Here is a 6753-nt window from a genome sequence, read left to right as displayed (position 1 = left end):
ACGAACGGAAGAACGTCCGCTAAATAAAATAAACTGACAAAAACCGATCTAAGAAATTAAACCGGAAAACTAAAAAACCAAGGTTAACCGAAGAAAAACCGACCGGTCAAACGGGCGGGGTCAACGGCGGTGGCTCCGGCGAGATCCGGTGCGGCGTCGGCGTCGGCAATGGCGGCGACGACGCGGGGTGGCGCGGGGCTGCGGGGTGTGGTGGCGGCGGCGGCGCGGGCGGCGACGCGACAGCGGATCAGCGGCGACGGCAGGAGGCGAAGCGGGCGGCGGCGGCTTCGGCTTGGGGTCCTAGGGGGCCCCGAGCTCGTCTTTTAAGGGGAGGGAGGCGACGGCTTGCTGGAGGGGGCATGCCCTCGGGAGGCGTGTCCGAGGCGGACACGGCCGGCGGCGGCGGGGCGGACTCCTGCTGCGGGGGAAGGCGGCGACGCGCACGGGCGGGCCGGCTCGGTTGGGCCTTCGGCCTAGTCGGGCGAAGAGTTTTTTGTAAAGATTCCGCCGAGAAAAAAATCCTAAATAAATAAAAATAAAAATCTAAAAATGCCAAAACAAAATTTCACCGTCTAAATAAAATATTTAGAACATAGTGAACATTTTCTTGACCTAAAAATGCATAATTTTCTAATTCAAATAAATAACAATAAAATCCAAATAAAATAATTTATTCGATTTTAATGTTTTTCCTGCAATATTTCTTTTGTTTTGGAGAAGTTATATTATCCCCTCTCATATATTTTGATATTGAAATATTTTCAGAGAGAAAAATAATTAAAACCAAAGTGATCCACTTCTCAATATTTGAGAAAATTCAAATATGAAAACAATAAAATCCCATCATTCCGTTAGATGTTTGCTCAATAATGCCAAAACGCAAATAAAATATGATATGCATATGATGACCTATGTATAACATTCCAAATTGGAAATTTGGGATGTTACATATATAAAAAATGCCATCATTCCGTTAGATGTTTGCTGAATAATGCCATTAGACATTGTTATTTTCATGTCAAACTTGTTGACCATCCAATATGACAAAAAAATGCCTAGACCCACATTTCAGTTCTCTCTATCTCACAATCACAAATGTGGCCCCACTTGTGAGGAGTAAGTAAGCGAATAATTTTACAGAAAAATAAGAACGCTGTTGGGATCAAGTGGGTCCCACACTTTATTATAGTGAGATAGAGGGAGAGCCGGGATGTTGGTCCTGTTGGGGAACGTTGCAGAAAACAAAAAATTTCCTACGGTTTCACCAAGATCCATCTATGAGTTCATCTAGCAACAAGTGATCGGATTGCATCTACATACCTTTGTAGATCACGCGCGGAAGCGTTCAAAGAACGGGGATGAGGAAGTCGTACTCGACGTGATCCAAATCACCGGAGATCCTAGCGCCGAACGGACGGCACCTCCGCGTTCAACACACGTACGGTCAGCGTGACGTCTCCTTCTTCTTAATCCAGCAAGGGGAAGGAGAGGTTGATGAAGATCCAGCAGCACGACGGCGTGGTGGTGGATGTAGGGGTCACCGCAGCAGGGCTTCGCCATTCTACTGCGAGAGGGAGAGGTGTAGCAGAGGAGAGGGAGGCGCCAAGACTCAAGGGTGCGGCTGCCCCTCCCTTCCCCCCTTTATATAGACCCCCTAGGGGGTGCGCCAGCCCTAGGAGATGGGATCTCCTAGGGGGGGCAGCGGCCAAGGGGTGGAGTGCCCCCCAAGCCAGGTGGTGCGCCCCCCACGCTAGGGTTCCCAACCCTAGGCGCATGGGGTGGGCCAAGGGGGGCGCACCAGCCCAATATGGGCTGGTTCCCCTCCCCACTTAGCCCATGGGGCCCTCCGGGATGGGTGGCCCCACCCGGTGGTCCCGGTACAATACTGGTGACCCCCGAAACTCTCCTGATGGCCGAAACTGCACTTCCTATATATAATTCTTCACCTCCGGACCATTCCGGAACTCCTCGTGACGTCCAGGATCTCATCCGGGACTCCGAACAACTTTAGGGTTACTGCATATTCATATCTCTACAACCCTAGCGTCACCGAACCTTAAGTGTGTAGACCCTACGGGTTCGGGAGACATGTAGACATGACCGAGATGGCTCTCTGGTCAATAACCAACAGCGTGATCTGGATACCCATGTTGGCTCCCACATGCTCCTCGATGATCTCATCGGATGAACCACGATGTCGAGGATTCAAGCAACCCCGTATACAATTCCCTTTGTCAATCGGTACGTTACTTGCCCGAGATTCGATTGTCGGTATCCCAATACCTCGTTCAATCTCGTTACCGGCAAGTCACTTTACTCGTACCGTAATGCATGATCCCGTGACCAGACACTTGGTCACTTTGAGCTCATTGTGATGATGCATTACCGAGTGGGCCCAGAGATACCTCTCCGTCATACGGAGTGACAAATCCCAGTCTTGATCCGTGTCAACCCAACAGACACTTCCAGAGATACCCGTAGTATACCTTTATAGTCACCCAGTTACGTTGTGACGTTTGGTACACCCAAAGCACTCCTACGGTATCCGGGAGTTACACGATCTCATGGTCTAAGGAAAAGATACTTGACATTGGAAAAACTCTAGCAAACGAACTATACGATCTTGTGCTATGTTTAGGATTGGGTCTTGTCCATCACATCATTCTCCTAATGATGTGATCTCGTTATCAATGACATTCAATGTCCATAGTTAGGAAACCATGACTATCTGTTGATCAACGAGCTAGTCAACTAGAGGCTTACTAGGGACATGTTGGTGTCTATGTATTCACACATGTATTACGATTTCCGGATAACACAATTATAGCATGAATAAAAGACAATTATCATGAACAAGGAAATACAATAATAATCCTTGTATTATTGCCTCTAGGGCATATTTCCAACAGGTCCATAGGTATTTATGCCATTATAACATGTCAAAGAGATTTGAGATCACAATAATGATGTGAAGTGGCATTTTTGAGCATGTATCTAACAAAGCGATGGTATTTTTTAGCAGTTGAAATTCCTAGTGGCGAAACTGAGTAGTGGGACACAATTGGTGACATAAATGATAAAAACCCTATAAATTAATAAAGCCCGCAAATTAGGCAAAGTGATATAGGTTCGATAACTCAAACAAATAAAACAAGGTTAAAACGATGGGGTGCATAGCCGAAGGCCCATAATAGAGCACACGGGCTCGAGAGAACAGAAGGAGACTGCTACCTAGGCAGCAACCGGAGGGGAGTGTGTGATGTTGTGGATATGTCGAACTAGGTATGAAGATACCGACGGTCGAATCTCGGGCAAGTAACATACCGATGACAAAGGGAATAACGTATGTTGTCATAACGGTCCGACCGACAAAGATCTTCGTAGAATATGTAGGAACCAATATGAGCATCCAGGTTCCGCTATTGGTTATTGACCGGAGAGGTGTCTCGGTCATGTCTACATAGTTCTCGAACCACTAGGGTCCGCACGCTTAATGCTCGATGATGATTTTGTATTATATGAGTTATGTGATTTGGTGACCGAATGTTGTTCGGAGTTCCGGATGAGATCACAGACATGACGAGGAGTCTCGAAATGGTCGAGAGGTAAAGATTGATATATAGGACGATGGTATTCAGACACTGGAAGTGTTTCGGGGGTACCAGGTACATATCGGGTCACCGGAAAGGTGTTCCAGGCACCCCCGGCAAACATATGGGCCTAATGGGCCAAGAGGGGAAACGCAGCAGCCAACATGGGCTGCTGTGCCCCCATATAGGCCAAACCTGGAGGGGAAGGAAAGAGGGGAAGAGAGAAAGTAAGGGGAGGGATTCGGCCTCCCCCTTCCTTCCCTCCTCTCTCCTTCTTCCTTGCCCCTCCGGGAATTATGGTAAGGCAGGGATAGGACTAGGTCCTCAAGTAGGATTCCTCCTACTTGGGCGCCCCCTTGGCTGCTCCCTCTCCCTCCCACCTATATATATGAGGGGGGAGGTGCCTAGAACACACACCAACAATTGTTAGCCATGTGCAACGCCCCCTCCACAGTTTACGCCTACGGTCATATCATCGTAGTGCTTAGGCGAAGTCTTGCGTGGATCACTTCACCATCACCGTCACCACACTGTTGTGCTAATGAAACTCTCCCTCGACACTTTGCTGGATCAAGAGTATGAAGGACGTCATCGAGATGAACGTGTACAGAACTCGGAGGTGTCATACGTTCGGTGCTTGATCAGTCGGAACGAGAAGAAGTTCGACAACATCAACCGCATTGTCAAACGCTTCCGCTTCGAGTCTACGAGGGTGCTTGGACACACTCCCGCCTTCTCGTTGCTATGCATCTCCTAGATAGATCTTGCGTGAGCGTAGGAATTTTTTTGAAATTGCATGCTACATTTCCCAACAGTGGCATCAGAGCCAGGTCTATGCGTAGATGATATGCACGAGTAGAACATAAACAGTTGTGGGCGGTGATAGTCATAATGCTTACCACCAACATCTTATTTTTATTCGGCGGTATTGTGGGATGAAGCGGACCGGACCAACCTTACATGACCACCTTCATGAGACCAGTTCCACCGGCAGACATGCAACTAGTTTTGCATAAAGGTGGCTGGCGGGTGTCTGTTTCTCCTACTTTAGTTGAATAGAATTTGACTATGGATGGTCCTTGAAGAAGGTTAAAACAGCAAACCTGACGAAACATGGTTGTGGTTTTAATGCGTAGGTAAGAGCGGTTCTTGCTAGAAGCCCGTTGCAGCGACGTAAAACTTGCAACAACAAAGTAGAGGACGTCTAACTTGTTTTTGCAGGGCATGTAGTGATGTGATATGGTCAAGACATGATGTGATATATATTATCGTATGAGATGATCATGTTTTGTAAAAGTTACTGGCAACCGGCAGGAGCCTTATGGTTGTCGCTTTATTGTATGAAATGCAAACGCCATTTAATTGCTTTGCTTTATCACTATGCGTTAGCGATAGTTGTAGAAGCAACAGTTGGCGAGACGACCACGACACTACAATGGAGATCAAGGTGTCAAGCCAGTGACGATGGAGATCATGATGATGCTTTGGAGATGGAGATCAAAAGGACAAGATGATGATGGCCATATCATGTCACATATTTTGATTGCATGTGATGTTTATCTTTTATGCATCTTATTTTGCTTAGTACGACGGTAGCATTATAAGATGATCCCTCACTAAAATTTCAAGGTATAAGTGTTCTCCCTGAGTATGCACTGTTGCGACAGTTCATCGTGTTGAGACACCATGTGATGATCGAGTGTGATAGACTCTACGTTCACATACAACAGGTGCAAGAGAGTTTTGCACATGCAGAATACCAGGGTTAAACTTGATGAGCCTGGCATGTACACACATGGCCCCGGTGAACGAAATATGCCCTAGAAGCAATAATAAAGTTGTTATTTTATATTTCCTTATATCATGATAAATGTTTATTATTCATGCTATAATTGTATTAAACAGAAACTTGATGCATGTGTGGATACATAGACAAGACACCGTGTCCTTAGTAAGCCTCTACTAGACTAGCTCATTAATCAATGATGGTTAAGTTTCATAACCATGGACATGTGTTGTCATTTGATGAACGGGATCACATCATTAGGAAAATGATGTGATGGGCAAGACCCATCCGTTAGCTTAGCATATTGATCGTTCAGTTTTATTGCTATTGCTTTATTCATGTCATATACATATTCCTTTGACTATGAGATTATGCAACTCCCGGATACCGGAGGAATACCTTGTGTGCTATGAAACGTCACAACATAACTGGGTGATTATAAAGATGCTCTACAGGTATCTCTGAAGGTGTTTGTTGGGTTGGCATAGATCGAGATTAGGATTTGTCACTCCGAGTATCGGAGAGGTATCTCAGGGGCCTCTCGGTAATACACATCATGATAAGCCTTGCAAGCAATGTGACTAATGAGTTAGTTACAGGATGATGTATTACGGAACTAGTAAAGAGACCTGCCGGTAACGAGATTGAAGTAGGTATGAAGATACCGACGATCGAATCTCGGGCAAGTAACATACTGATGACGGGGAGTAACGTATGTTGTCATTACGGTACGACTGATAAAGATCTTCGTAGAATATGTGGGAACCAATATGAGCATCCAGGTTCCACTATTGGTTATTGACTGGAGAGGTGTCTCGGTCATGTCTACATAGTTCTCGAACCCGTAGGGTCCGCACGCTTAACATTCGATGACAATTTGTTATTATATGAGTTATGTGATTTGGTGACCAAATGTTGTTCGGAGTCCTGGATGAGGTCACAGACATGATGAGGAGTCTTGAAATGGTCGAGAGGTAAATATTCATATATAGGAAGATGATATTCGGACACCGGAAGTGTTCCAGGGGTACCGGGTACATATCGGGTCAACGGAAGGGGTCCGGGCAACCCCCGGCAAAGATTTGGGCCTATTGAGCCAAGAGGGGAAACACAGTAGCCATCATGGGCTGCTGCACCCCCATGTAGGCCGAATATGAAGAGAAAGGAAAGGGGGGAAGAGAGAAAGGAAGGGCAGGTATTCGGCCTCCCCCTTCCTTCTCCCCCTCCTCTTTCCTTCTCCCTCCGGAAAACAAGGAAAGGGGGGGATTGGGGTGGGAGCCCAAGTAGGACTCGGCCTACTTGGGTGCCCCCTGGCTGCCTCTTCCCCCTCCAACCAATATATATGTGGGGAGGGGGTGCCTAGAGGACACACAAACA

Source organism: Triticum urartu, chromosome 5 (genome assembly GCF_003073215.2).
Source record: "Triticum urartu cultivar G1812 chromosome 5, Tu2.1, whole genome shotgun sequence".
Lineage (NCBI taxonomy): Eukaryota > Viridiplantae > Streptophyta > Magnoliopsida > Poales > Poaceae > Triticum > Triticum urartu.
This window is presented reverse-complemented; position numbering follows the sequence as displayed.